The sequence below is a fragment of the Phyllobates terribilis genome, unplaced genomic scaffold, assembly GCF_046119375.1.
Source record: "Phyllobates terribilis strain yellow unplaced genomic scaffold, ASM4611937v1 Scaffold_11__3_contigs__length_659146591, whole genome shotgun sequence".
NCBI classification, from domain to species: domain Eukaryota; kingdom Metazoa; phylum Chordata; class Amphibia; order Anura; family Dendrobatidae; genus Phyllobates; species Phyllobates terribilis.
Genome location: NW_027362771.1, coordinates 591,238,644 through 591,265,937, shown reverse-complemented (window position 1 = coordinate 591,265,937; position 27,294 = coordinate 591,238,644). Strand labels below are relative to the sequence as shown.

Sequence of the window (27,294 nt, the reverse complement as noted above, 5' to 3'; positions counted from 1 at the left end):
GCGACCTGTAGCCACTGATGCTGCTGCTGTACCTCACCACGGAGGTCATTCACCTCTAGAGACAGCCTGTGCAGCCACTCTGTGAGCTCTGCAACTGAACCCATACCAAGGGAGAAAGGAAAAAAAAAAAGGTCCACGCCCAAAAACACACAGAGGATAAAAAAAAAACAGTGACTGTTTTTCTTTTTTTTTTTTTTTTTCATTTTCCTTTTCAAAATGTGCTCGGCTGGCGATAATGTCACACAAGGTATGGGAAAGACTTAGTGCAACACAGAGGGAAGAGGGAAAGGGAGCCCAGACACTAGGTAAAGGGGGGAGTGGAGACCTCCTAGTCTGATCTAGTGTCACCCTGTCTCAACTATCGACCCTACATTGGCTCTTAACCAATCGCCGCACGAGTCCTCCCCATGTCTTTCCCTGGCGTTAGACTCAGGCTAGGGAAGGGAGGAGATGAGCACTAGTCGAACTCCACTGAACTCTAAAGACAAAAAGGAAGGGCAAACAGGGGAAATGGCTTAGCCTTTAGACGACTTCAGACAAATTTGCACATGTCCTCAAACACCAGAGAGGAGGAAGTACTGCTCTTGCTGAAGTCTCACAAGGAGTAATGATTATCGCCAGCACCTCCCTCTGTACACAGCAGGTATTTATACACTCAGACAAGGGAGTTAATTAGCCAGAGGAAGGTAACCGCGAGGTCCTAGAGACAGCCTCTAAGAAGATGTCTGTAATGCCAAACGTAAAGATCTCCTGCAACCAACTGCAGGGTGACTGTCTGTCACTTCTGACACACCCATGACAGTGGGACAGCCACCCCCATCAGTTTTTTAAAAGTGTCCATCTCCACCAGCTGGAATGACAGCATTTCAAAGGCCAGGAATTTTGAAATGCTGTCATTTAGGACCAAGGCTCATGGATGGGTAGGTGGGTACGTCCGCTTTCTCTCCAGTGTTTTGGGGGACTGACAGCTGAAAACTTCCATAGGATGGTGTGTAGATGCTCGGTGACACTGCTGGTGGTGTCTTGTCACATCCTCTCTTTGCGAGGAGCCAGGTTGCCCTGTTGCTCAGGGGCAGGAGGAATAGGCTGAGACTGGAGCAGAAAAGAGAGCAGGAGGAGCGTCAGATCTTTTCTGATTTTACAGGTGTGTGCAACACTGCAGCTCATGCTTTGCATTTAAATGCCTCATCTTGCAGGTGGTGCTCAGGTTAAGAACATTTACCCCTTGCTTCAGGGTCTGACCTCACAGCGTGCAAACCACCCGTGTCTTGTCATTGGCACATTGCCAAGAAATGCCACACCAGTGAGCTCCTTTGAGCTGGCTTTGGTGTGCTGAGTTTGTCGGTGCAGTGTGCAGTAGCAGCCAACATACTGGCTAAGGGCCAACCACTGTGCTTTTTCACCCTACTCCCTCTTTTGCTGTGCAGATGGGTCTGCATGACCACCACTTTTTCCTCTGAACTGCCCATGTCACTCAGATGGCCTTCACTCCACGTCACTCGGATGGCCTGTATACAGAGAGAGAGTGACCAGCATGTTACTACACTGCCTGTATGTAGAGTGCCCTCTTAAAGTATGTTTTCAGAGTAACCCCCCCCAAAAAAAAAGCTGTGTTGGCTACTTCCCCTCCTCCTCTTCCACTCTTCCACTTGGACTTCTGCCTCCTGGTTCAAGGTTATTATTTTTATTTATTTGTATTCTGTTATTTTAAGTCATTTTACTACCTACATTTGTTTGCAGGGCAATTGTCCTGCTCTTAACCCCATTTTGCTTCATTTTGCAGCCCCCTAGCCCTTACTATGACCACTTTACAGCCATTTTAAGGCACCGAAGTTCGGATCCCCATTGACTTCTATTGGGTTTTGGGTGCCAAACCGAACTTTGAACTACAGTTAGGCTGAACCCGACGAACCCGAACATTCAAGGGTTCGCTCCCTTCTCAGTAGGTTAGAGTGTGGTGTTAATCACGCCAAGGTCATGGGTTTGACCCCCATGCTGTCTTTTGTCTTCTATTTCTCCCACAAAGGCTGCTGTTTTGTAGAGTACACCCACACAGGCTGTTTTACAAAGTACACCCACAGAGGCTGTTTTGCAGAGTACACCGGCAGAGGTTGTTTTGCAGAGACCCTCCCACAGAGGCTGTTTTCAGAGTACACACAAACAGGCTGTTTTGCAGAATACCCCTCCACAGAGGCTGTTTTGCAGAGACCCCTCCAGAGGCTGTTTTGCAGAGAACCCCCGCCAGAGGCTGTTTTCAGACTACACACAAACAGGCTGTTTTGCCGAGTACCCCCCCCCCCACAGAGGCTGTTTTGCAGAGTACCCCCCAGAGGCTGTTTTGCAGGGACCCCCCCCAAGAGGCTGTTTTGCAGAGTACCCCCACAGAAGCTGTTTTGCAGAGGACACCCACAGAGACTGTTTTGCAGAGTACACCCCCCGAGGTTGTTTTGCAGAGACCCTCCCGCAGAGGCTGTTTTCAGAGTACATGTGAGGGTGGTGAGGATGGCATCTCACTCCTCTGATATTTCTGTTGGTTGAATGTATTTTACATGCATGTTACTGCTATGTATTTAATGGTTATTTCCCTATGGGCTGCAGTGTTGACCGGAGGCCACAAGATGTCACTGTCTTTCTTTTCACTCTTGTATAGAGTGTAGGTGAAATCTGCCCAGATACAGACATCAGGCACAAAGACAGGTTGAGGGTTAATTAGAAGTACAGTCAATAGTGGGAGGGAGTTTTGTGGATTCTGAGAGAAGGGATCCATTTTTAGTCAGTCTAGAAAAAGTAAGAGAAAGAGGAAAGACAGATTGTTCCTGGTGTGGTACTACAAGGCTCATGAGGACAAGGATCTAGTTACAGAGGTAGCAGGACGACACAGGCAAGTGGGGAAACCTGCAGGAGAAAAGCTTAGAAGTCCAAGAAACGTACTGTCCAGCGAGAAAGGGGACCTTGGGATGAGATAGCGTCCTGCTGTGGGTACTGAAGCGTTCTGTCCAGCGAAAAAGGTACCTTGGGACAAGGCATTGCCCTGCTGTGGGTACTGAAACAGGGAGTACGTCTCTACGAGCGGCCCCTGGGACTGATATAAGCAAGGACACAGGGGATCAGGGCATAGTGACGCACATGGACCCGTATGACTCTACCCCTAAGAAAATGCTGGCGTTTAAGATCTCTCCTCACTACTGTGCCGTACCTGTTGCCAGAAACAAAGTGCAGACTGTAACTCTGAGAATGGAGCCTGAGTACTGTGTGGCAAGTGATGAAGAATGCATAACCTGTTGTAGCGTCGGCGTCCCTACCTCCTGCTAGGCAGGGACGCCGTTCCCCTCACCTCTCCGCTCCGTGCCCGGCGTCTTCCTCCCGCTCTGCTGGCAGCGCGCGCTGCTTTCCGGCCTCTGTGCTTAGGGCGCGCGCACACGCGCTCCCCCTCTCTTGAAGGGGCCGCGCGCGCCGTCCTAAGGAGTCCCCGGCCAATGGCCGGAGGACCTCACCATATATAAGGCACCTCCTCCAAAATGGAGGTGCCCGAGCAATGTTGTGCTTCAGCCCTCAGGTCCCATTGCCAGTTACCTGCCAGTCACCTGCCAGATTCCTGCTTGATACCTGCCTGATACCTGCCTGATATCTGCTTACCTGCTTGCTATCCTGTGGTCTGACAGTCTGCCTACCAGCACCTGCCAGTCTGTCTATGGATCAGTCCACCTGCGGACCAGGAAGTACCTGCCAGATACCTGCCTGATACCTGCCTGCCTGTCCAGAGACTCTTACTCGCTCACCTGGGAGCGCTCACCTGCTACCTACCTGATAGCCTACCTGGAGGCTTAGCCGTCACTTGCTGTGACCACCTGCCTGTCCAGAGACTCTTGCCCGCTCACCTGGGAGCGCTCACCTGCTACCTGCCTGCTAGCCTACCTGGAGGCTCTGCCGTCACTTGCCGTGACCACCTGCCTGTCCAGAGACTCTTGCCCGCTCACCTGGGAGTGCTCACCTGCTACCTGCCTGCTAGCCGTCTAGAGACTCTTTCCCTGCTGTCACTTGCCGTGACCACCTGCCCGTCTAGAGACTCTTACCCTGCTGTCACTTTCCGTGACCATCCGCCTGTCAAGAGACTGTCCCCGTCACTTGCCGTGACCTCCTGCTCTTCTACCCAGAGACTGTCCCAGTCACTTGCAGTGACTACCTGCCCGCCTTCCTTGGGAGCCACCCACTTCCTTACAAGGGCTGCCCCTTTGTATAGTTGCTCAGAGGTTCCACCTCCAGACCTGTTACACCTGTTATTCTATGTTCACCTGTTTGACTGAGCATAAAAAGAATGCTGTTTATAACAGCTGGTTTGGCTTCTTGACTGAGAGGGTAAAACGGGGCAGTTCTGCACCAAGCGCATTATCAGGGATTGTGGAGATCTCAGCTCTCAAAGCATCGTTGCACATGCAGCCACACATTACACTATTTCCTGTAGTGGGCCGGGGAGTCAAAGAAGCGATGCTCGCCCATGACTACCGCCCTGAGCCCCGTTACATTTGGCGTAGTTGGCAGGATGAGAGCTCCTCGCATGAAGAGAGCGGGGTAGAGAAGACCCGTGGCGCAGAAGAGAGGGCGCCTGAATACATGCGGCCCAAGATGGCGGCCAGAAGCATGGACTCCAAGATGGCAACGGCGGAGGAGAAGAGAAGATAAAAGACCGCCTATCATGGATGTGGATGGCGCCCGAGAGCGCGAAAATGTATCCAGCCCCCAAAGGTGTCGGCCAGAAGAAGGATGTGCCCTGCAGCTAGGATCCAGCCTGGAGTGGGAGGTGCATACCTAAGGAGGGCGAGGTGCAGTGCGAGGCGCTGCCCATCGGATGGAAGATGGCGAATGCAGGAGGCGTGGCCGAAAGCAGAGTTGCAGGGAGTGAAGTGTGATGCAGCAGACGTGTCTGAAGTCCAGCCCAGGAAGAGGCAAGCCAAGGGCCACCAGAAACGTACGGTGAGTGAGAGGCCGGCGCCATTTGCCCTGCAGCTTCAGGAGAGAGAGGAGCTGGGAAAAACAGTAGTCGTGATGGCACACAGTGACCGCGAGGTAAGAGCACAGTCTGCATGGCGAATGAGCATTGGCGGTGATGATGAGGAGATAGAGGCCATGAACGGTGAGAATCAATATGAGGACCCGTATACAGTGGACGAGTACTGGCAGGGGATTGGAGTCTTTTGCCTGCCCTGGGGCCCTGATTACCACGATCAAGAAGTTCCGGAGATGACACCATCACCAATTATTGTGGGTCAGCCTGAAGGGAGACACTCAATGTACATTGCTCGGGTAACCAGAGAGTACGTGATCCCTCCAGAGTACCAAGAAGAAGCGGAGCCCACTGCAGAAGGTATGCAAGCCTCAGCTCCATCCCGTCCAGTATGGCCGGAAGCAAGCCAGCAACTATTGCATTGTGCTCAGTTGTCAACCCAAAGGAGCTGTGGTGAATTCCTCAGAAGCATTGAGCAATGGTATGCCGAGGGGATGAAGATGATTCAGGAGCTCCGGGAAGGATTTTGGGCTTTGACTTCACTACGGGAACCTGATGCAGATGTGCAGGTAGTTCCAGTGATGACTTCGTCTGGAAGTGGCTTGACTTTGCCTGAGAGAAGCCTGGAAGAAGATAGAGAAATTCCACGAGACACCTGAGCAGTGACCAAGGTGACCTCTGGGCAGTTGCAGTTACTCGATTTGTCCAGCAGGCTATTTTGAGGGGTCGAGTTCCGATGAACCCCTATTTAAAGGCTGAAGACCAGTCGAGTCTCAGGAAACTAAGTTTAAGGCACCTCGCCTTTGTTATCCTTGGAAGGACTGTTGATACCTTCATGGCCAGAAGGCCTGTGTCTGTTTTTTTTTTTTCCTAAAAGGAATCAGAGGGACTGTTCGAGATACCCTCGAGGCCGGTTGGGCCTGTTGTAGCCGGGGACAGCTCAAGTTGTTTGTTTTGCCCCCTTACTGGATTGGAGGACATTACAGCTGCGAGAGGGTTGCACACCCTTTGCTGAGGACTGTGCCCAATCCCATAAAAAGACATTGCCCCCCCAAGGGACTGTGTGTTTGCCACATAGGAAGTTCTGTATGATGAAAGGACTGATACCCTGGTCCTAAGGACTGTTGTTGGGGGGAGGTGTGACGGATACCCTGATGCCAGGTCAGGAACTTTGAGGACTGTGCCCTTGGACAGGAAGGGCTCCTACTGTGTTGGCCCATGGGCCTCTGTATGGACATGGACACTTTGTTCTGGGGTCCTTACCAAGAAGGACCGGAGCTGGCAAAGTTATGGACTGTGTCGGTTGTTCCGGGGCCCTTAACCTAGAAGGGACAGATGTCCAGTGAGGAGAAGACGTCTGAGGAAGACTTCAGTCTGGATGTGTTAAAATGTTTGATTTTGTATTAACCCTTGCTTTTAGGTCCCGTATGGTCGAGGACGACATAATTAAAGTATGGGGGGATGTGAGGGTGGTGAGGATGGCATTTTACTCCTCTGATATTTCTGTTGGTTGAATGTATTTTACATGCATGTTACTGCTATGTATTTAATGGTTATTTCCCTATGGGCTGCAGTGTTGACCGGAGGCCACAAGATGTCACAGTCTTTCTTTTCACTCTGGTATAGAGTGTAGGTGAAATCTGCCCAGATACTGCCATCAGGCACAAAGACAGTTTGAGGGTTAATTAGAAGTACAGCCCACAGTGGGAGGGAGTTTTGTGGATTCTGAGAGAAGGGATCCATTTTAGTCAGTCTAAAAGAGGAAGAGAAAGAGGGAAGACAGATTGTTCCTTGTGTGGAACTACAAGGCTCATGAGGATAAGCATCTAGTTACAGAGGCAGCAGGACGACACATGCAAGTGGGGAAACCTGCAGGAGAAAAGCTTAGAAGTCCAGAAAATGTACTGTCCAGCGAGAAAGGGGACCTTGGGATGAGATAGCGTCCTGCTGTGGGTACTGAAGCGTACTGTCCAGCGAAAAAGGGACCTTGGGACAAGGCATTGCCCTGCTGTGGGTACTGAAACAGGGAGTACGTCTCTACGAGCGGCCCCTGGGACTGATATAAGCAAGGACACAGGGGATCAGGGCATAGCGACACACATGGACCCGTATGACTCTACCCCTAAGGAAAATGCAGGCGTTTAAGATCTCTCCTCACTACTGTGCCGTATCTGTTGCCAGAAACAAAGTGCAGACTGTAACTCTGAGAATGGAGCCTGAGTACTGTGTGGCAAGTGATGAAGAATGCATAACCTGTTATTCTATGTTCACCTGTTTGACTGAGCATAAAAAGAACGCTGTTTATAACAGCTGGTTTGGCTTCTTGACTGAGAGGGTAAAACGGGACAGTTCTGCACCAAGCGCATTATCAGGGATTGTGGAGATCTCAGCTCTCAAAGCATCGTTGCACATGCAGCCACACAGTACACTATTTCCTGTAGTGGGCCGGGGTGTCAAAGAAGCGATGCTCACCCATGACTACCACCCTGAGCCCCGTTACATTTGGCGTAGTCGACAGGATGAGAGTTCCTCGCATGAAGAGAGTGGGGTAGAGAAGACCCGTGGCGCAGATGAGAGGGCGCCTGAATACATGCGGCCCAAGATGGTGGCCAGAAGCATGGACTCCAAGATGGCAACGGCGGCAGCGAAGAGAAGATAAAAGACCGCCTATCATGGGCGTGGATGGCGCCCGAGAGCGCGAAAATGTATCCAGCCCCCAAAGGTGTCGGCCAGAAGAAGGATGTGCCCTGCAGCTAGGATCCAGCCTGGAGTGGGAGGTGCATACCTAAGGAGGGCGAGGTGCAGTGCGAGGCGCTGCCCATCGGATGGAAGATGGCGAATGCAGGAGGCGTGGCCGAAAGCAGAGTTGCAGGGAGTGAAGTGTGATGCAGCAGACGTGTCTGAAGTCCAGCCCAGGAAGAGGCAAGCCAAGGGCCACCAGAAACGTACGGTGAGTGAGAGGCCGGCGCCATTTGCCCTGCAGCTTCAGGAGAGAGAGGAGCTGGGAAAAACAGTAGTCGTGATGGCACACAGTGACCGCGAGGTAAGAGCACAGTCTGCATGGCGAATGAGCATTGGCGGTGATGATGAGGAGATAGAGGCCATGAACGGTGAGAATCAATATGAGGACCCGTATACAGTGGACGAGTACTGGCAGGGGATTGGAGTCTTTTGCCTGCCCTGGGGCCCTGATTACCACGATCAAGAAGTTCCGGAGATGACACCATCACCAATTATTGTGGGTCAGCCTGAAGGGAGACACTCAATGTACATTGCTCGGGTAACCAGAGAGTACGTGATCCCTCCAGAGTACCAAGAAGAAGCGGAGCCCACTGCAGAAGGTATGCAAGCCTCAGCTCCATCCCGTCCAGTATGGCCGGAAGCAAGCCAGCAACTATTGCATTGTGCTCAGTTGTCAACCCAAAGGAGCTGTGGTGAATTCCTCAGAAGCATTGAGCAATGGTATGCCGAGGGGATGAAGATGATTCAGGAGCTCCGGGAAGGATTTTGGGCTTTGACTTCACTACGGGAACCTGATGCAGATGTGCAGGTAGTTCCAGTGATGACTTCGTCTGGAAGTGGCTTGACTTTGCCTGAGAGAAGCCTGGAAGAAGATAGAGAAATTCCACGAGACACCTGAGCAGTGACCAAGGTGACCTCTGGGCAGTTGCAGTTACTCGATTTGTCCAGCAGGCTATTTTGAGGGGTCGAGTTCCGATGAACCCCTATTTAAAGGCTGAAGACCAGTCGAGTCTCAGGAAACTAAGTTTAAGGCACCTCGCCTTTGTTATCCTTGGAAGGACTGTTGATACCTTCATGGCCAGAAGGCCTGTGTCTGTTTTTTTTTTTTCCTAAAAGGAATCAGAGGGACTGTTCGAGATACCCTCGAGGCCGGTTGGGCCTGTTGTAGCCGGGGACAGCTCAAGTTGTTTGTTTTGCCCCCTTACTGGATTGGAGGACATTACTGCTGCGAGAGGGTTGCACACCCTTTGCTGAGGACTGTGCCCAATCCCATAAAAAGACATTGCCCCCCCAAGGGACTGTGTGTTTGCCACATAGGAAGTTCTGTATGATGAAAGGACTGATACCCTGGTCCTAAGGACTGTTGTTGGGGGGAGGTGTGACGGATACCCTGATGCCAGGTCAGGAACTTTGAGGACTGTGCCCTTGGACAGGAAGGGCTCCTACTGTGTTGGCCCATGGGCCTCTGTATGGACATGGACACTTTGTTCTGGGGTCCTTACCAAGAAGGACCGGAGCTGGCAAAGTTATGGACTGTGTCGGTTGTTCCGGGGCCCTTAACCTAGAAGGGACAGATGTCCAGTGAGGAGAAGACGTCTGAGGAAGACTTCAGTCTGGATGTGTTAAAATGTTTGATTTTGTATTAACCCTTGCTTTTAGGTCCCGTATGGTCGAGGACGACATAATTAAAGTATGGGGGGATGTGAGGGTGGTGAGGATGGCATTTTACTCCTCTGATATTTCTGTTGGTTGAATGTATTTTACATGCATGTTACTGCTATGTATTTAATGGTTATTTCCCTATGGGCTGCAGTGTTGACCGGAGGCCACAAGATGTCACAGTCTTTCTTTTCACTCTGGTATAGAGTGTAGGTGAAATCTGCCCAGATACTGCCATCAGGCACAAAGACAGTTTGAGGGTTAATTAGAAGTACAGCCCACAGTGGGAGGGAGTTTTGTGGATTCTGAGAGAAGGGATCCATTTTAGTCAGTCTAAAAGAGGAAGAGAAAGAGGGAAGACAGATTGTTCCTTGTGTGGAACTACAAGGCTCATGAGGATAAGCATCTAGTTACAGAGGCAGCAGGACGACACATGCAAGTGGGGAAACCTGCAGGAGAAAAGCTTAGAAGTCCAGAAAATGTACTGTCCAGCGAGAAAGGGGACCTTGGGATGAGATAGCGTCCTGCTGTGGGTACTGAAGCGTACTGTCCAGCGAAAAAGGGACCTTGGGACAAGGCATTGCCCTGCTGTGGGTACTGAAACAGGGAGTACGTCTCTACGAGCGGCCCCTGGGACTGATATAAGCAAGGACACAGGGGATCAGGGCATAGCGACACACATGGACCCGTATGACTCTACCCCTAAGGAAAATGCAGGCGTTTAAGATCTCTCCTCACTACTGTGCCGTATCTGTTGCCAGAAACAAAGTGCAGACTGTAACTCTGAGAATGGAGCCTGAGTACTGTGTGGCAAGTGATGAAGAATGCATAACCTGTTATTCTATGTTCACCTGTTTGACTGAGCATAAAAAGAACGCTGTTTATAACAGCTGGTTTGGCTTCTTGACTGAGAGGGTAAAACGGGACAGTTCTGCACCAAGCGCATTATCAGGGATTGTGGAGATCTCAGCTCTCAAAGCATCGTTGCACATGCAGCCACACAGTACACTATTTCCTGTAGTGGGCCGGGGTGTCAAAGAAGCGATGCTCACCCATGACTACCACCCTGAGCCCCGTTACATTTGGCGTAGTCGACAGGATGAGAGTTCCTCGCATGAAGAGAGCGGGGTAGAGAAGACCCGTGGCGCAGATGAGAGGGCGCCTGAATACATGCGGCCCAAGATGGTGGCCAGAAGCATGGACTCCAAGATGGCAACGGCGGCGGCGAAGAGAAGATAAAAGACCGCCTATCATGGGCGTGGATGGCGCCCGAGAGCGCGAAAATGTATCCAGCCCCCAAGGGTGTCGGCCAGAAGAAGGATGTGCCCTGCAGCTAGGATCCAGCCTGGAGTGGGAGGTGCATACCTAAGGAGGGCAAGGTGCAGTGCGAGGCGCTGCCCATCGGGTGGAAGATGGCGAATGCAGGAGGCGTGGCCGAAAGCAGAGTTGCAGGGAGTGAAGTGTGATGCAGCAGACGTGTCTGAAGTCCAGCCCAGGAAGAGGCAAGCCAAGGGCCACCAGAAACGTACGGTGAGTGAGAGGCCGGCGCCATTTGCCCTGCAGCTTCTGGAGAGAGAGGAGCTGGGAAAAACAGTAGTCGTGATGGCACACAGTGACCACGAGGTAAGAGCACAGTCTGCATGGCGAATGAGCATTGGCGGTGATGATGAGGAGATAGAGGCCATGAACGGTGAGAATCAATATGAGGACCTGTATACAGTGGACGAGTACGGGCGGGGGATTCGAGTCTTTTGCCTGCCCTGGGGCCCTGATTACCACGATCAAGAAGTTCCGGAGATGACACCATCACCAATTATTGTGAGTCAGCCTGAAGGGAGACACTCAATGTACATTGCTCGGGTAACCAGAGAGTACGTGATCCCTCCAGAGTACCAAGAAGAAGCGGAGCCCACTGCAGAAGGTATGCAAGCCTCAGCTCCATCCCGTCCAGTATGGCCGGAAGCAAGCCAGCAACTATTGCATTGTGCTCAGTTGTCAACCCAAAGGAGCTGTGGTGAATTCCTCAGAAGCATTGAGCAATGGTATGCCGAGGGGATGAAGATGATTCAGGAGCTCCGGGAAGGATTTTGGGCTTTGACTTCACTACGGGAACCTGATGCAGATGTGCAGGTAGTTCCAATGATGACTTTGTCTGGAAGTGGCTTGACTTTGCCTGAGAGAAGCCTGGAAGAAGATAGAGAAATTCCACGAGACACCTGAGCAGTGACCAAGGTGACCTCTGGGCAGTTGCAGTTACTCGATTTGTCCAGCAGGCTATTTTGAGGGGTCGAGTTCCGATGAACCCCTATTTAAAGGCTGAAGACCAGTCGAGTCTCAGGAAACTAAGTTTAAGGCGCCTCGCCTTTGTTATCCTTGGAAGGACTGTTGATACCTTCATGGCCAGAAGGCCTGTGTCTGTTTTTTTTTTTCCTAAAAGGAATCAGAGGGACTGTTCGAGATACCCTCGAGGCCGGTTGGGCCTGTTGTAGCCGGGGACGGCTCAAGTTGTTTGTTTTGCCCCCTTACTGGATTGGAGAACATTGCAGCTGCGAGAGGGTTGCACACCCTTTGCTGAGGACTGTGCCCAATCCCATAAAAAGATGTTGCCCCCCCAAGGGACTGTGTGTTTGCCATGTTGGGAAGTTCTGTATGATGAAAGGACTGATACCCTGGTCCTAAGGACTGTTGTTGGGGGGAGGTGTGACGGATACCCTGATGCCAGGTCAGGAACTTTGAGGACTGTGCCCTTGGACAGGAAGGGCTGCTACTGTGTTGGCCCATGGGCCTCTGTATGGACATGGACACTTTGTTCTGGGGTCCTTACCAAGAAGGACCGGAGCTGGCAAAGTTATGGACTGTGTCGGTTGTTCCGGGGCCCTTAACCTAGAAGGGACGGATGTCCAGTGAGGAGAAGACGTCTGAGGAAGACTTCAGTCTGAATGTGTTAAAATGTTTGATTTTGTATTAACCCTTGCTTTTAGGTCCCGTATGGTCAAGGACGACATAATTAAAGTATGGGGGGATGTGAGGGTGGTGAGGATGGCATCTTACTCCTCTGATATTTCTGTTGGTTGAATATATTTTACATGCATGTTACTGCTATGTATTTAATGGTTATTTCCCTATAGGCTGCAGTGTTGACTGGAGGCCACAAGATGTCACTGTCTTTCTTTTCACTCTGGTATAGCGTGTAGGTGAAATCTGCCCAGATACAGACATCAGGCACAAAGACAATTTGAGGGTTAATTAGAAGTACAGCCCATAGTGGGAGGGAGTTTTGTGGATTCTGAGAGAAGGGATCCATTTTAGTCAGTCTAAAAGAGGAAGAGAAAGAGGGAAGACAGATTGTTCCTTGTGTGGAACTACAAGGCTCATGAGGACAAGGATCTAGTTTCAGAGGCAGCAGGATGACACAGGCAAGTGGGGAAACCTGCAGGAGAAAAGCTTAGAAGTCCAGAAAATGTACTGTCCAGCGAGAAAGGGGACCTTGGGATGAGATAGCGTCCTGCTGTGGGTACTGAAGCGTACTGTCCAGCGAAAAAGGGACCTTGGGACAAGGCATTGCCCTGCTGTGGGTACTGAAACAGGGAGCATGTCTCTACGAGCGGCCCCTGGGACTGATATAAACAAGGACACAGGGGATCAGGGCATAGCGACACACGTGGACCCGTATGACTCTACCCCTAAGGAAAATGCAGGCGTTTAAGATCTCTCCTCACTACTGTGCCGTACCTGTTGCCAGAAACAAAGTGCAGACTGTAACTCTGAGAATGGAGCCTGAGTACTGTGTGGCAAGTGATGAAGAATGCATAACCTGTTATTCTATGTTCACCTGTTTGACTGTGCATAAAAAGAATGCTATTTATAACAGTTGGTTTGGCTTCTTGACTGAGAGAGTTGAACGGGACAGTTCTGCACCAAGTGCATTATCAGGGATTGTGGAGATATCAGCTCTCAAAGCGTCATTGCACATGCAGCCACACAGTACACTATTTCCTGTAGCGGGCCGGGGTGTCAAAGAAGCAATGCTCACCCATGACTACCACCCTCATCCCCGTTACATACACACAAACAGGCTATTTTGCAGAGTACCCCCCCAGAGGCTGTTTTGCAGAGATCCCCCCCAGAGGCTGTTTTCAGAGTACACACAAACAGGCTGTTTTGCAGAGTACCCCCCCACAGAGGCTGTTTTGCAGAGAACCCCCCCCCCCGAGGCTGTTTTGCAGAGTACCCCCCCCACAGAGGCTGTTTTGCAGACTCCCCCCCCAGAGGCTGTTTTGCAGAGACCCCCCCCAGAGGCTGTATTCAGAGTACACACAAACAGGCTGTTTTGCAGAGTACCCCCCAGAGGCTGTTTGGCAGAGTACACCCACAGAGGCTGTTTTTCAGAGTACACCCACAGAGGCTGTTTTGCAGAGAACCCCCCAGAGGCTGTTTTGCAGAGTACACCCACAGAGGCTGTTTTGCAGAGACCCTCCCTCAGAGGCTGTTTTCAGAGTACCCCCCCACAGAGGCTGTTTTTCAGAGACCCCCCCAGAGGCTGTTTTGCAGAGTACACCCACAGAGGCTGTTTTTCAGAGTACACCCACAGAGGCTGTTTTGCAGAGTACCCCCCAGAGGCTGTTTTGCAGAGTACACCCACAGAGGCTGTTTTGCAGAGACCCTCCCACAGAGGCTGTTTTCAGAGTACACACAAACAGGCTGTTTTGCAGAGTACCCCCCCCCCCCACAGAGGCTGTTTTGCAGAGTACCCCCCCAGAGGCTGTTTTGCAGAGACCCCCCTCAGGGGCTGTTTTGCAGAGACCCCCCAGAGGCTGTTTTCAGAGTACACAGAAACAGGCTGTTTTGCAGAGTACCCCCCCCCACAGAGGCTGTTTTTCAGAGACCCCCCCCAGAGGCTGTTTTGCAGAGTACACCCACAGAGGCTGTTTTGCAGAGTACCCCCCAGAGGCTGTTTGCAGAGCACCCCCGCAGAGTGTGTTTTGCAGAGTACACCCACAGAGGCTGTTTTCAGAATACACCCACAGAGGCTGTTTTGCAGAGTACCCCCCAGAGGCTGTTTGCAGAGCACCCCCGCAGAGTGTGTTTTGCAGAGTACACCCACAGAGGCTGTTTTCAGAGTGCACACAAACAGGCTGTTTTGCACAGTACCCCCCCCCCCCCACAGAGGCTGTTTTGCAGATTACCCCCCAGAGGCTGTTTTGCAGGGACCCCCCCCCCCCAGAGGTTGTTTTGCAGAGTACCCCCCAGAGGCTGTTTTGCAGATTACCCCCTCAGAGGCTGTTTTGCAGAGCACCCCCGCTGAGGCGCAGAGCACCCCCACAGAGGCTGTTTTGGAGAGCACACCCACAGAGGCTGTATTGCAGAGCACACCCACAAAGGATGTTTTACAAAGTACACCCACAGAGGCTGTTTTACAGAGTGCCCCCACAGAGACGGATGCAGAGTACCCCCACAGAGACGGGTGCAGAGTACCCCCACAGAGACGGGTGCAGAGTAACCCCACAGAGATGGGTGCAGAGTACCCCCACAGAGATGGGTGCAGAGTACCCCCACAGAGATGGGTGCAGAGTACCCCCACAGAGATGGGTGCAGAGTACCCCCACAGAGACGGGTGCAGAGTAAGCCCACATAGACAGGTGCTGAGTAACCCCACAGAGAAGGGTGCCGAGTACCCCCATAGATAGAATAGCGGCAACCATGATCCGGCAGTTATACAGGCTTGGTAACGTGGTACGCCGGCCAATCACAACCATGCCCATACTCAGCATGGTTGTGATGGCTACAGAAGTGACCACAGCTGAAAAACTTGTTGATTGACTGTGCTGCAGCCTTTCAACAAGCTTTATTTAGCATCCGAACTCCAAACAATAAAACGGACTTTGGGGAGAATTCCATGTTCGGAGCTCAGCACTGGACACCTGGGTACGAACCCCGAACCTTACAGTTTGAGTTGGCTCCTCTCTAATTACAACTTCCTGCAAAAAACAAACCCTTATATGTCTATGTGGACAGAAAGATAAAAAAAATGATGGCTCTTGCAAGAAGGGGAGGAAAAACCAAGACGCCGAAAAGGAAATTTGCCATGTCAGGAAGGGGTTAACATAGATATAGGTGCTTCTCACAAAATTAGAATATCATCAAAAATGTAATTTATTTCAGTTCTTCAATACAAAAAGTGAAACTCATATATTATATAGAGTCATTACACACAGAGGGATCTATTATATACAGTCATTACACACAGAGCGATCTATTATATAGAGTCATTACAAACAGAGTGATCTATTTCAAGTGTTTATTTCTGTTAATGTTGATGATTATGGCTTACAGCCAATGAAAAAACAAAAGTCATCATTATCTCAGTAAAGTAGAATAATTAACAAAAAACACCTGCAAAGGCTTCCTAGGCGTCTAAAAAGGTGCCTAGTCTGTTTCAGTGGGCTCCACTTAACTTGACAGATGTCCATAAGGCAGTCATTGACACACTCCACAAGGAGGATAAGCCACAAAAGGTCATTGCTAAAGAAGCTGGCTGTTCTCAGAGTGCTGTATCCAAGCATATTAATGGAAAGATGAGTGGAAGGAAAAAGTGTGGTAGGAAAAGGTGCACAAGCAATCGGGATAACCGCAGCCTTGAAAGGATTGTTAAGAAATGGCCATTCAAAAATTTGGGGGAGATTCGCAAGGAGTGGACTGCTGCTGGAGTCATTGCTTCAAGAGCCACCACACACAGATGTATCCAGGACATGGCTGGAAATCAAGGTGCCAGAGTCTGGAGGAAGAGTGGAGAGGCCACAATCCAAGCTGCTTGAGGTCTAGTGTGAAGTCTCCACAATCAGTGATGGTTTGGGGGCCATGTCACCTGCTGGTGTAGGTCCACTGTGTTTTATCAAGACCAAAGTCAGCGCAGCCGTCTACCAGGACATTTTAGAGCACTTCATGCTTCCCTCTGCCGACAAGCTTTATGGAGATGGAAATGTCATTCTCCAGCAGGACTTCGCCCCTGTCCACACTACCAAAAGTACCAATACCTGGTTTACACACAACAGTATCACTGTGCTTGATTAGCAGCAAACTCGCCTGACCTTAACCCCATAGAGAATCTATTATAGAGAATCTATGGGGTATTGTCAAGAGGAAGATGAGACCCCAGACCCAACAATGCAGACGAGATGAAGGCTGCTATCAAAGCCACCTGGGCTTCCATAACACCTCAGCAGGGCCACAGGCTGATTCCTTCAATCCAACTTGCCGCATTGATGCAGTAATTGATGCAAAAGGAGCCCGACCAAGTATTGAGGGCATTTACTGAACAGACATTTCAGTAGGACATTTCAGATATTAAAATCGTTTTTCAAGCTGTTGTTATAAAGTATTCTAATTTACTGAGATAATGGCTTTTGTGTTTTCATTGGCTGTAAGCCATAATCATCAACATTGACAGAAATAAACACTTGAAATAGATCACTCTGTCTATAATGACTCTATATAATAGATCCCTCTGTCTGTAATGACTCTATATAATATATGAGTTTCACTTTTTGTATTGAAGAACTGAAATAAATTACATTTTTGAGGATATTCTAATTTTGTGAGAAGCACCTGTAGCTTGCAGATTTATTATTTCCTGCCTGTGATTAACAGATAAAATTCTAATTTTCATGGCAACACGATTGCAACTTCAGAAAAGCCCTAAATTCCTTGGCTGGTTTTAACCACAAGTCCTAGCCACACAAATGAAACAGAACCGTTCCTTCATCCTCCAGCGTCATCTACAGTGTGAGTGCGGCACCACCCAGCGACCAAGGAGAGTGTTTAGCAGCGGACATAATAGGGTCTCAAAAGGCTTATTTATACGTTGCATTTGTTCCTGTGTTTATTCCACATGTTTTTGCTGCAAAAAAACGCAGGATTTTAGCATTATGAATGAGACTTGTGGCATCTCATACACGTTACTTATTTTTTTCTTTGCGGATTTGAAGCAGTTTAAAATCTGCAGCCTATCAATTCTTTCAGCGTTCTTGCAGTGTTTCTCACCCATTCAAACAAATGTGAAAATAATGCATCAAAAACAAGGCAAAAAAAAGCACAAAGGAGTCAAAATTGTTATGGAGAAATATATACAAGCGATCTCTCAAAGCTGGTTGACTGGCTGAAAAAGCCAAAGAACATAATTTTGCTTGCTGCTCAGCATCCAACATACTGCCTTTATTATGGCATTTGGTGTGTGCCCAAATTTAAAGGATCCCGCATAGAGATGAGTCAATTTCCTGAAATTCAAATTCAGCAGATTGACTCAAATTTGCCCAAGAAACCTGATTCACATTGAATTTATTTGATGCAAATTGATCGTGCCATATCATGCTCTGAGGTCTCTCCAGATGCCAGAGCTTAACAAACCTAGTTTGTTTGTTATTAAGTAAAAAATTATATTCACCTTCCCCCAATCCTCCCGTCCCTTTGTACAGTTAGTTCCATCAAGGCTTCCATCTTCACAGTTCTTTTCAGGGCACATTAGTTGAGCATAATTTTTTATAACCCAAGTTTAAAGCGAATCTAGCAAATTGGCGGCTGACTGAAATTTTGCTGAATTCCAGCAAATCGAGTGCTAACACATCCTATGTTTTGGTGAAATTGAATTTACTTATCTCCAATCCTGTCCAACTAGAACAACTTTTATAATAAAATGCATCCAAAAATTAATCTCTTTCTACCTATCAAGCTTGAACTAAAAGAAAATTGTTGTACAAAAATTGACGTAAGCAATCAAAATCCACATTGCTGATAAGCAGGTGATTTTCCAATGTCTGGCCAAAAGCTATAAAGTTATCTGATAGTTTTTTTTTAATTTGGAAAAGTGTTCATCTGTTTATCTTTGAAGATTGATGACAATGAAGAAAACATTTGTAAAATGTCCACAAAAACTATGTCAAACTGACATTGATCTGACAACAAGATTCGAAATATTTTTCATCCTTCGGAAGAACGATATTGCTTACTGCATGCTCTTCTCACATACGTTGGCTTAAGCCTTTAAAGACCAACAATCATATAGTTGTCCTCATCACCTGCTACGTTCATTCCTAAATTAAATAAGTATTATTTTCTGTACAACAATTCTTGTCTCAACAGGAAAAGGTGAAAACTAAGTATGAACAAATCAATGGTAATTTAATTGAATTTGTCAAAAATTTCCCCAAATTTGCAGAGGCTAGCAAATCCAAAAATTTTTTAATTCCATTTGCACAAATACAGTAAACTAGCAGATAGACCATATTTCTGAATTCATATAGACTGGTAAGGGGTTAAAAAAAACATAGGGAAGAATACTCACTTATCCCCTTTCCCATGTATGTTGTCTTAGCTCCCCAACGGTCCTCTGCTGGCTTCCTAAGGCACCTGCTCTGCTCTGGCACTGGTCGTCCAGAGTGGAGTGGATGCCGTAAAAAGCCAGAAGAGGACCTCTGGGGAGCTGTGGTCTGAAGAACAGGTGCGGGGAGACATGACTATGATTTTTTAATTCATTTTAACCACTTTCCTGCCTATCTGTCCATTATGATTTGGGGTTAGAAAACTTCAAAAAATAATACATGGCAAGCGAGCTCTTCTCTAGTGATTTTTTTTCATATTTATGTTTCAATAAGTTATAATTTGCTCTAAAGAATAATAAAGAATATAAAACATATAATGATAAATCAATATGACAACACTCAGGAAAAAAATGCAATGTAAAGTCCTAGGTTTACTTGCTCCTAGTCTTTGGAAGCTGAGATTGATAGGCATGGTTTCTCCTATGATGTTCTCCATCTTTCAATCTATCTAATCCCTAGAAAAAACTTTGGTTGATGTAAGGTTCAGAATGGTTCATTGATGCTGCAATTTTTTTCCAATGTAGCCACTGAAAACTTTTTAACTTTTGTGTCTACATTGGTGTTAAGGCAGCTCACTCTACATTTTTATGACCACCAAAAAATATTTTTGAGAAGATGAAGACCATGACTCACTTGTCGAGGTAAAAATTTATATCAAATAGATCAGTTAAGTTGGGGGAAGACAATGGACATTTTGATATTTCACTGTTAAACATATATTGATTGAATTTCATCAGTTGAATTAAGGTAACTTACCTTCCACTTGGCAAAGACGTAATAGGAGAATGAGTAGACCTAGATGAAGATCCATCATCCAGAAGTAAGAAAGTCTCTAGAAGGCTTCAGCTCATATCCCTTTATCATAATAGCCTTTTTGCCTAAGCTCAACACCTTTTTATTGTTTGTCAGGTATGGTTGTCACGTTAGTGAAAATTGCTGTCAACTTTGCTCTTCATTTTAATCTACTGAGTGTTAGTCATATAAAATGCGGGTGGGGTATATGTTTGGACACAAATAAGGTTGTCAAAGGATGTTTAGGTTTCTCTATAGGGTTGAGGATATTTTTATATTGTATAACCTAAAAAATCCTTAAGACTAAAAACTTTATGCTCTATAGTAAACAAAGGGCAGCACGGTGGCTCAGTGTTTAGCACCGTTGCTTTGCAGTGAAGGGGTCCTGGGTTCAAACCTCTCCAAGTACAACATCTGCCAGGAGTTTGTATGTTCCCTCTGTTTTTGCGTGGATTTTCTTTGGGAACTCTGGATTCTTCCAAGGCTCCAAAGACATACGGATATGGAATTTAGATTGTGAGCCCCATTGGGACTGTGATGATGATGTCTGTATATAAGTAAACATAATAAATAAATAAAAGCCCTATGATGACACAATAGGTAGACATACACATCCAATTTAACAGTAGAACAATAGTTACCTCAGAGAAAAATACTAGGAATCCACAAGAAATCTATATCATGAAAAAAGTAGAGTGCACTAAATATTTAGCCTGGAATTAGCTATATGTCCCAATTAAAATACTAAACCTATATAGAAAAAGCCAGTATGCCCAGATATAATTACATCAATTAAAAAAATATGTACAAAATATTCAAATATTTTATTTTTTATTCAAATAATAAAACAGGATTAAATGCTGGGAAGATTCTCTGTGAGAAGTGACCCCATGGGAAGGCATATTACTTTATGTTCAAATTCTTTTTTATTGGATTCATAGATGTACTAATATGGCCAACATGCTGACCTTCAGAAGGCGCCTGGCTGCCATGGAAAGCCATCATCACCCTGGTAGTGGCCTTTAAAAGGTCAAACTGCTGCAATTGGGATCAGAAATAGCCCTGTAGGGTGTCTACTATGAAATGCCGATGCCACCCACATTATATGGAGTAGTTGAGCATCTGCAGTAAATGTACGATGGATGGCGCTAAGGTTTTAAAGGAAACCTGTCAAGTGATTCATGCTGTCACAAACCACATCAATCAGGAACAGGTTACCTCATTGCAAATGTCCATGTTTGAGCAGGTGGAATGTGTAGACTAGTCACCAGGGCAAGTTCCCCCTGGCTTCTGCCCACCTGGCTCTGTTTGATTGACATGTTCCTTCCAGGGCAAGTTCCCCCTGGCTTCCCCCCACCTGGCTCTGTTTGACTGACACCTTCCTTCTATGGCAAGTTCCCCCTGGCTTCTCCCCACCTGGCTCTGTTTGATTGACACATTCCTTCCAGGGCAAGTTCCCCCTGGCTTCTCCCCACCTGGCTCTGTTTGATTGACACCTTCCTTTCAGGGCAAGTTCTCCCTGGCTTCTCCCCACCTGGCTCTGTTTGATTGACACCTTCCTTCCATGGCAAGTTCCCCCTGGCTTCTCCCCACCTGGCTCTGTTTGATTGACACCTTTCTTCCATGGCAAGTTCCCCCTGGCTTCTCCCCACCTGGCTCTGTTTGATTGACACCTTCCTTTCAGGGCAAGTTCTCCCTGGCTTCTCCCCACCTGGCTCTGTTTGACTGACACCTTCCTTCTATGGCAAGTTCCCCCTGGCTTCTCCCCACCTGGCTCTGTTTGATTGACACATTCCTTCCAGGGCAAGTTCCCCCTGGCTTCTCCCCACCTGGCTCTGTTTGATTGACACCTTCCTTTCAGGGCAAGTTCCCCCTGGCTTCTCCCCACCTGGCTCTGTTTGATTGACACATTCCTTCCAGGGCAAGTTCCCCCTGGCTTCTCCCCACCTGGCTCTGTTTGATTGACACCTTTCTTCCATGGCAAGTTCCCCCTGGCTTCTCCCCACCTGGCTCTGTTTGATTGACACCTTCCTTCTAGGGCAAGTTCTCCCTGGCTTCTCCCCACCTGACTATGTTTGACACCTTTCTTCCAAGGAAAGTTCTCCCTGGTTCTCCTGAGGCCACCAAATGGGAACCAAGCAAAACACTTCTTACCTCATGACCCGAGTGGTTAACAATACATGCTCGCTCATCACTAATCCCCAGCTCTTTTTTTGATTAGCCATCCTAGTCCGATTCACATGTCACATTACGCCAGGCGGGCTAATCAAAACATGAGCCAGAGATGATGGCAACTAAGAGGAAGTTTGCTGGGCCTCCATTAGGAGGCCACAGATTAGTAACATAGTCATTCGACTGGGTCCTACACATTCACATCAACTCTACTTGGTAACAGAAGTGCTAAGATATGTACATTTTTTAATAAAGATAAAAAATAAATATTCTTTAGACTACTTCTGGACCGTCAATAGACCATAAATGTCTGGGCAGTTCTCTTTCTATTCTTACAAGGAAGTGCTAAAACGTCATTGCATAGAAAAGGCAGTAATAGTTTTATTTTCCATCTTTGCCTTCCTGATCACTGTATACACAGTGCTAAACAAGTGCTTTGTATATAGGTATATAGAAATAGGAAGCACTTCCTCCTGTAGACTCAGTGGTTATGTTATCATTGGGAATAAGGATGGCGCATGAGATACTAGGCCCTAAGAAAACCAGTTAGCTCTTCTATGCAGTCAAGAGGCTGAATTTCTTTTCTAATTGGGGCTAATCTTATCTTGGAATGCCACTTAAAGTTCTACTATGACCTTATGAAGTGCACTGTGTATGAACCAAATGAAAATTAAACAAATAGATATGTGTTACAGGTTTAACGCGACAGAGAGTAGCCAGAAGACCGCAGCGTCTGAGTTCACATATGCCTGCACTGAATAGAAGCACCTCTCCCTCTTATTAAATGGTGCTGGTTTCTTTCAGCCATGCAGAAGTTAAACTGCTCAATCTTGAGTCTTTTCTTGGAAGTTATCAGCTGTGCAGCATTAGCCATTCCCCTCTTCTATATTGTCTCTGCTCTGGCAATCTGTATTGCCAGTGTTAAAGGGGTTGTCCAGTACTTTTTATTACCCCCAATGTATCCCACCAGGGCCCCTAAGAATTTTTGTAATTACCTTACATTGCAGATACTGCCTGTGAGTGGCCCTATCACTTGTCGCTCACAGGCATAACGTGACCCACGGCTGCAGCCGGCTCTGACATCCGCTGATGTCACGACAAGTGCTGTCAGCAGCCGGAGGTCTCTGTCTTCTACGTTCCACGATGGATGCCAGGCTGTGGGTGGGGTTACCCCCCCCCGCTTCACACCCGGCATCCACTCGTGCTCTGCCTCTCCTCATTCATTGGGAAAGCGCGCGGTGGATGCTGGGTGTGGTGCGGGAGGTAATCCCACCCACAACCCAGCGCTGAGTCACACCTCACTTGTCGTGACGTTAGCACGGGGTCACGTGATGCCTGTGAGCGGCCATCGATAGCGCCGCAGTATCAGGCAGTATCTGCAACGTAAGCTAATTACAAAAATCCTTAGGGGCCCCGGGGGGATACATTGGGGGGGTAATATAAAGTACTGGACAACTTCTTTAAGTCTTGTACTGTCTGATGAGGAGTGGAGGATTCAGTGTTTGGTAGAGACGTTTAAGGAGAGTTGTTCTGTGACTGTTGCTTGTTGTTTTGGCTGTGTGCATAGTCCCTTCCTCTTCTATTTTTGTTTATCCTTCTAATCTCTTTGGTGCTTCTATCTGTTTTCTGTGAGTGCATATTTTGTATGTGTGGTATTTTCATTTATCCCTGTACTTCCTTTCCTTGTTTGTCTGATTTGTGTATTTACATACACTTTTCCTCCCCACTTCCCTGAGTGGGGGGGATAGATAAGGGCTGATTCAGGAGTACAGCAAGGTACGTGACACCAGCATCTTCACCATCAGAAGTAACCTGGGGAGCAGGGGTAGCTAGAGTGCCCCTAGCATTAGGGACAGAGTAGGAGCCCCTGGTGCCGGGCTATCAGACAACAGTATCATGACAATATGAAGCAAGAACAAACAAAAAATTAAAAGGCAGCTAAAAATCCAAATTGCTGTTACTAGCCCCCCATGTTGAAAAAAAACAATCTTTGACCAATATATCAAAATAATTGTTTCAGAAAGGGAAAAAGTTTGTGAACTAATGTGAAAAATAAAGACGTATTTCGTTCATTTTCCCATCAATAGCATCAGATTTTGGCTAATAAAAAGAAAAGAACAGAATATGAAAATAATACAAAAATTAGGCATCTTGTGTCGGGAAGCAAAATTGCAAAACTATTTCAGTATCCAACCGGGAAAAAAAATGTACAGGTCTTCAAACTGCATGTATGAAAAGAGAACAAAAATGTGCCCAGGAGTAAATCACGGGGTCTTAAACTGGTTAATAGTGTTGAGCGAACATGCTCGACACTGCTCGGTACTAGCCCGAGCATCACGCTACTCGGGATGTTCGGCGAGCACCGAGCATTTCCGGGTTACTCGGGCGGGAGCTCGGGTCTCCGCCCTGCATGTTTGGCACTCTTTAAAAAAAAAAGTGTGCCAAATATATCTGTTGAAAATAGTCTGGTGTAGGCCAGAGAAATAGAAGTGTGGTTTTGCAGTTCTATGGGCCATTTGTATCTAAAAAAAACAGTTTGAGTGTGTCGCTCACTGTTCAGCCGCAAATATATATATATTTTAAAAAGCCTGGTATACACCAGTAAATTATTACTGTGGTTTTGATGTTCCATGGTAAAACATCTCTATTATCCTGTTTTTGGCATTTTTTGCTGTATAAAAATAATAATAGTGTCTCCCTGATTTTTCAGACACAAATATATCTGTTGAAAATAGTCTGGTGTAGGCCAGAGAGACAGAAGTGTGCTTTTGCTGTTCCACGGTAAAAAATCTCTATTATCCTGCTTTTTGCATTTTTTGCTGTAAAAAAAAAAAATAAATAGTGTCTCCCTGATTTTTCAGACACAAATATATCTGTTGAAAATAGTCTGGTGTAGGCCCGAGAAATACAAGTGTGGTTTTGCAGTTCCACGGTACAAACCTCTGTATTATCCACTTTTGGGCCATTTGAATCTAAAAAAAACAGTTTGAGTGTGTCGCTCACTGTTCAGCCGCAAATATATATAAATTTTAAAAAGCCTGGTTGTCACCAGTGAATTATAACTGTGGTTTTGCTGTTCCACAGTAAAAAATCTCTATTATTCAGGTTTTGGTAGTTTTTTCCGTAAAGAAAAACAGTAGTGTCTCCTGACTGTTGTGACACAAAAATATATCTGTTGAAAATAGTCTTGTGTAGGCCCAACATCCCAGTGTGGTTTCGCAGTTCCACGGGTCAAATCGCTGTACTATCCAGTTTTGGGCCTTTGGTATCTAAAAAAAAAGCAGTTTGAGTGTGTCGCTCACTGTTCAGCCGCAAATATCTCTATTTAAAAAAGTGTGGTATACCCCAGTAAACAATAACTGTGGTTTTCCTCTTCCACGGCTCTAATCTACTCTTTATTATCCTTTTTCCATTGATAGTGCGAGTGTAAGCTATTTTACTTCCTTTACAATGGGCAAGGCGCGTGGCAAGGGACGTGGAACTGGACGTTCTGGTGATGGTGAGTGCAGAGGACGGGGCCGTCGACAAGGTGAAAATGTGCCACAACCAACAGCCACATCTTCTCGCTCCCACTTCTTGACCGAATTACTAGGGAAGCACAGAACAACACCAGTATTGAGAACTGATCAGTGTGAACAGGTTATTAATTGGATAGCAGACAATACTTCCAGTTACCTGGGCACCACCACCTCCGGTCTGTCTTCCACACGGTCAACTCTTAGTAGCCGTGAGTCTCAACCGCATACTCCTCCTCACCCTGATGCTCCTTCCTCCTACCATGCCGAGTGTCGTCAGACAGCAAGTAATCCCACACTTGGACACTCTGAAGAGCTGTTCACTGGTCCATTTCCATATTTGGGCCCCTCGCCTGATACGCTTGAAGTGGTGGAAGAGGAGATCCCATGTTGCGATGCCCAAATATTTGAACAGCCACGGCAACAGGAAGTCGACGTTGGCAATCTGTCACAAGAGGTGGACGAGGACGAGACGCAATTGCCAGGAAGTGAGGAGAAGTATCGTGGTGCGCTAGTGGAAGAGGAGGAGGTGGTGGATGATCTAGTAACTAACCCAACGTGGAAGGAGGACATGCAGAGTGAAGCCAGCAGCACACAGGGGGAGGGAGGCAGAGTACCCCAACAGGCAGGAAGAATCAGTGTGGTGGCCGCAGACAGAAGGCAAGCAACCATTCCCCGTAACACCAACACGAGGGACGTTGCCAGTACAAGCAGTAGGTCTTCCAGAGTCTGGAATTTTTTTAAAGACTCTGCTGATAACCCCAAAAATGCCATATGTTCCACCTGCCATGCCAGCATCAGCAGGGGTGACAAAACTACCAGCCTGACCACCACCAGCATGATCAGGCACATGGCAGCAAAGCACCCGACTTTGTGGGGCGAAACCCAGGGTCCACGACCAGTGTCAGCGGGTGTCACCACTGCTTCTTCCACTGTTGTGCGTGCAATAGAACCCCCTGTTGTGTGTGCAAGGCAATCCCCTGTCCATACTGCATGTAAAGATGCCCCCTCCTCTCAGTCTTCACTTGTAATGGCAGTTTCTCAAGAAACAGCATCAACGTCCACGTCCCACCGCAGCGTTCAATTGTCCATATCCCAGAGCTTTGAACGAAAGCGGAAATTCGCAGCTAACGCCCCACAGGCCACAGTCCTAAATTTGCACATTTCACGACTGCTTGCATTGGAAATGCTGCCTTTTAGGCTGGTGGAGACGGAATCCTTCCGCAATCTTATGGCGGTGGCCGTCCCTCGGTACTCGGTCCCCAGCCGACACTATTTTGCCCGGTGTGCCATCCCCGCACTACACAAGCACGTGTCCCAAAGCATCTGCCGTGCCCTCAACAACGCAGTTACTGGGAGAGTCCACCTGACAATGGACACGTGGACAAGTGCCTGTGGCCAGGGACGGTACATCTCTCTGACGGCACACTGGGTAAACATAGTGGAAGCCGGGACCCAGTCGGACCTTGGGACGGAACACATCCTCCCCACACCGAGGATTGCGGGCCCTATGTCAGTCAGAGTTGCCCCCACAGTGAAAAGCTCCTGCGCATCATCCTCCTCCTCCTCCTCATGTTCAGCCTCCATCTCAGATATCACCACATCAGTTACAAGCTGGAAGCATTGCAGTACTGCCTCCGCCAAGCGGCAACAGGCTGTGCTGAAACTCATAAGCTTAGATGATAAACCTCACACTGCTTGTGAGTTGTGGACAGCTGTGAAAGAGCAGGCAGATCTGTGGCTGAGACCGCTGAACCTACATCTCGGCATGGTCGTGTGTGACAATGGCCGTAACCTGGTAGCGGCTCTGAGGCGAGGTGAGATCACACACGTACCATGCCTGGCTCATGTGCTTAACCTCGTGGTTCAGCGGTTTCTTAAATCGTACCCCGAGTTGCCAGATCTGCTCGTGAAAGTACGCCGCCTGTCAGCTCATTTTCGCAAGTCGGCTACAGCTTCCGCCGCCCTTGCTGTGTTGCAGCAGCGTTTGCAGCTTCCAGCACACCGACTGGTGTGTGATGTCCCCACACGTTGGAAC

At 47.9% G+C, this 27,294-nt stretch overlaps 1 long non-coding RNA gene across 1 annotated transcript in view; it reads left to right on the top strand.

Annotated features, from left to right (window-relative positions):
- Positions 1 to 12,677: 12,677 nt before the first annotated feature.
- The window catches only part of LOC141165380 (uncharacterized), a 96,770-nt gene continuing 82,153 nt past the window's right edge, over positions 12,678 to 27,294 (top strand). Inside the window, exon 1 of the long non-coding RNA XR_012251151.1 lies at positions 12,678 to 12,819. This is a non-coding gene — a long non-coding RNA (uncharacterized lncRNA). The remainder of the gene's footprint in view (positions 12,820 to 27,294) is intronic.